The sequence below is a fragment of the Bison bison genome, unplaced genomic scaffold, assembly GCF_000754665.1.
Source record: "Bison bison bison isolate TAMUID 2011002044 unplaced genomic scaffold, Bison_UMD1.0 scf7180017864468, whole genome shotgun sequence".
Lineage (NCBI taxonomy): Eukaryota > Metazoa > Chordata > Mammalia > Artiodactyla > Bovidae > Bison > Bison bison.
In genome coordinates this window covers 1,562,828-1,567,166 of record NW_011495029.1, presented here as the reverse complement: position 1 = coordinate 1,567,166, position 4,339 = coordinate 1,562,828, and the positions used below count along the sequence as shown (strand labels likewise).

Here is a 4,339-nt window from a genome sequence, read left to right as displayed (position 1 = left end):
TAGAAGGAGGGGGATACATAAGTGAGTATGAATTGGCTTTTCCGGAGATGGCCTGGGACATGGGATATTTAACCCATCTATGTTTTCATCTGCACCTGATCAAGTCCACCAAGGCAGAACGGACTTTAAGGGAGAAACAGTCTTGGACCACGTGGTGTTCTGGTTTGGCCTTGCTGACCGGCAGGTGAAGACACGCCGATACCCCTTCTCCCTCCGAGATCTGACAGGATTTGGATGAATATGATCTGCACCTCCCCCATACTGGATGATGATGCGCCCGCCGCCCCAGTGCTCCACTAGGACCGGAGGCCACCTTAATGCCCGATCCAGGGCCAGGTGAAGTTCCTGCAGCAGCCGCTGCTCCTCCGCCAGCTCTCCCAGAGTTCGTAGAGCCGCCGTTTTGGCAGGCTCCAATCCCTGTGTCAGAAGCCTCTGGCCAACTCTTCCAGGATCCAGCTCCAGCCGAACCGCCCAGGCTATACCCGCCTCTCTCGGTGAGTAGTGACAGGAAGGGGAGGGAGACGTTGGAATTAAGCAGAGACTGCGCTCTGCCAGAGAGCCGCAGGGAATGAAAGAGAACAGACAAGAGATTTGCAATGCTAGCTGCTGCTCTGGGAAACCTCCTCTGCCCCAGGGACAGGACAGTCCTTCAACTGGTCCCAACTGAGGCCCCGGGCCCATTACAGCCAAACCAGTGTGCCAGGTGGTAAGATTTGGGCCACTGGCAGAATGAATGCCCTAAGGCAAGGAAGGAAGAGGAAGCTCCCGCAGTTGTGGGGCTTGCTGGCTTGGAAAACTACATAGGGCTGCCAGGGCTCAGAGGTATCAGGTTCCCGAGAGCCCATGGTAGTCTTAAAAGTGGGGGACCAAAACATTGACTTTATGGTGGATACAGGAGAACTGTCGGTAGTAACAAAACCTGTGGCACCACTGTCCAAAAAGACTACCGCTGTAACTGGGGTATCGGGAAAACAGATGATTAAATCGTTTTCCCAGCCCAGAAAATGTCAGATGGCGGGACACCAAGTGATTCGTGAATTCCTCTACATTCCTGAGTGCCCAGTACCCCTGTTGGGAAGAGACTTGCTCTCCAAACTAGGAGCACAAGTGACTTTCTCCCCTGAGGAGAGGCCCACCTTCCAGATGGGCACTATGACTTATTTGCTCTCTCTCTCTCAATACCCTCCCACGATGAGTGGAAATTGCATGAGTCTCCGAAGGAAGAACGGGTGGGCCGGAAGAGCATGAGAGAGAGCTAACTCAATTATCCCCTGAGGTCTGGGTGGAAGACAACCCCTCCTTGCCCCCCAGGCTGGCTAAACATCAAGCCCCAGTGATAATAGAACTCAAACCAGGCACCATCCCGGTTAGAAAGTGCCAGTACCCGCTACCGATAGAGGCCTAGGCCGGCATACTGCCCCACATCAATAGATTGAAACAAGCGGGCATTCTAGTAGAGTGCCATTCGGCTGGAAATACGCCGATCCTGCCAGTCGAAAAGGAAGAAGGACAGGACTATAGGCCTGTACAAGATCTCAGGCTAGTCAACCAGGCTACTGTAACTTTACACCCCACTGTTCCAAGCCCCTATACCTTACTTAGCCTCTTCCCACCGAGGACTAACGTTTATAAAGTATAAACTTTGTAAAGTATATACTTTTCACCCCACTGTTCCAAGCCCCTATACCTTATTTAGCCTCCTCCCGCTGAGGACTAAAGTTTATACTTGCTTAGATCTCAAGGATGCCTTCTTCTGCATACACCTCGCCCCAGTATCAGAGCCCATCTTTGCCTCTGAATGGGAAGATCCAGTCAGAGGCACCAAACAACAGCTCACCTGGACTCCTCCACAAGTGTTTAAGAACTCCCCAACCATCTTTGGGGAAGCCTTGGCTTCTGGCCTGGACTCATTCCATCCGAAAGAGTATGGATGTTGGCTCCTACAATACGTGGATGACCTGCTGCTGGCTGCCGAGGCCAAGGAAAAATGCTGAAAAGGGACAAAAGCACTGCTCCAGCTGCTGATGGAAGCAGGTTACCTGGTGTCGAAGAAGAAGGCACAGATCTGCAAGGAGGAGGTAAGGTATCTGGGGTTTGTTTTAAAGAAGGGCACACGGTTCCAGACCCTAGTTGGGTCCTATATACTGATGGCACTAGCCTGATAAAACAAGGACAACGGCTGTCAGGTTAGCCAAAGTGGAAGGGGCCATCAAAACTGAAAAGGGATGATGGGAATTGCCAAGTGGCAAATTATTGGTACTGGAGGAGCTGGCACACACTCTGGTAAGCCAAACACACCAAGTGACCCATCTAGGCCATGCTGCCTGCTCACAGGTTAATACTGCCTCTCGGGTATTCAGACAAAAACTCCAGGTATTCAGCTGAAAGGCACGCCGCCCCTTGAACACCTGGGAGTGGACTTCACTGAGATGAAACCTCACCGACACTACCGTTACCTGCTGGTCATGGTATGTGTGTTCTCGGGATGGGTAGAAGCTTTTCCTACCTGCACTGAAAGAGCATCAGAAGTAGCCCGGTGCCTGCTTAGGGAAATAGTTCCCAGATTTGGATTTCCTACCGCATTGGATCAGACAATGGCCCGGTTTTTGTAGCTGATTTAGTACAACAAGTAAGCAAAACTTTAAACATCAAATGGAAACTGCACACTGCATATAGGCCCAGAGTTCTGAGATGGTGGAATGAACCAACCGGACATTAAAGAGATTCTCCAAGTGGATCATAGAGACCAACTGCTCCTGGGTGGACTTGCTTCCAAAGGCTCTGCTCAGACTCAGGATGACCCCACGGTCCCAAGGCTATTCTCCATATGAAATTGTGTATGGGAGGCCTCCTCCCATAATAAAACAGGTGTCAACAAATTTGCCTCAGGTAAGGGGGATAGGATTTTGCAGCAGATGGAACTGGGTAAGGTAATAAATTGGGTAACTAAGTTTGTACAAGAAAGGATGCCATTCCCCCTTGGGGAACAGATTCATGAGTTTACGCTTGGTGACCAAGTATGGGTCAAAGATTGGAAACTTGATTTACTAGCCCCTCAGTGGAAGAGCCCTTATACTGTTATTCTAACTACCCATACAGCAGTTAAAGTTACAGGTATTGCCCCTTGGATCCATCATACGAGGGTGAAGAGAGCATACCACGCAGACCCAGAAAACGCTGAGTGGACTGCACAGAGGGACCCCGCTGACCCTCGAGAGACTAAGACCATCCTTAAGAAGAAGGAAAAGAAGATCCTGGAAGAGCCTCTTGAGGATGAAGCCGCATAATCAACTCCTGCTGCTTGGTCTCATCAACGTGCACATTCCTACACCAACTTCCACAATACCTCCAACTGTTGGGTATGTGGGGCTATACCTCTGTCTGTGATGGATGGACTTCCCTGGTGGCTGTCACTGCTCTGCCAAGAAGATTTTAAACCACTCTGCTCTTTTCTGGGACACAATCATAATCTCTCCCTGTTCTCTGGGTGTAAGCCAGACCTACTGTCAATAGACTCGGGTCATGGGGTTACATTTGATATAAATGCCAGTGTAACAAAAGCCTAACCTACAACACGTCGCGGTAAATCTACTTTATTTACATGCTAGGTGGATAAGATCTGTGTTTCAATGGTATGAGTATATTGCTGCCTTATTCCTACCCTCTGTAGGGACAACAGATATTATGATTAAAGTAGAGGCCTTGACTAATTTCAGAAAGCAGGCCCTCCTAGATAGAACAAAAGCCATCCAAGCCTTAAATGAAGAGCAAATCCAAATGAGAAAAGCAGTAATTCAAAATAGAGTGGCTTAGTAATACTCCATTGTGTATATGTACCATAGCTTTCTTATCCATTCATCTGCTGATGGACATCTAGGTTGCTTCCATGTCCTGGCTATTACTCAGCCATTAAAAAGAATACATTTCAATCAGTTCTAATGAGGTGGATGAAACTGGAGCCTATTATACAGAGTGAAGTAAGCCAGAAAGAAAAACACCAATACAGTATACTAACGCATATATATGGAATTTAGAAAGATGGTAAAAAAAAAAAAAAATAGAGTGGCTTTGGACATACTCACAGCTGCTCAAGGAGGGACCTGTGCTATAATTAAGGTTGAATGTTGTGTATGCATTCCTGACTTATGTCGCAATGTATCAACTGCTGTAGATGACTTGAAAAACCAGGTAAAAGCAATGTCAAATGAAAACATTCCTTTCTGGACTTCACTCCTATCTTGGGTGAAGGGTGATTTGTGGAAAACTGTATTTACCACTGTTATAGTTGCCTTGATAGTTCTGCTTTGTGGACCCTGAATTTTACAATGTATTATGAACT

General features: G+C 48.0%; 1 pseudogene; it reads right to left on the bottom strand.

The window, feature by feature from the left end:
- The window catches only part of LOC105003453, an 8,753-nt pseudogene extending 6,877 nt beyond the window's left edge, over positions 1-1,876 (bottom strand).
- Positions 1,877-4,339: the final 2,463 nt, after the last annotated feature.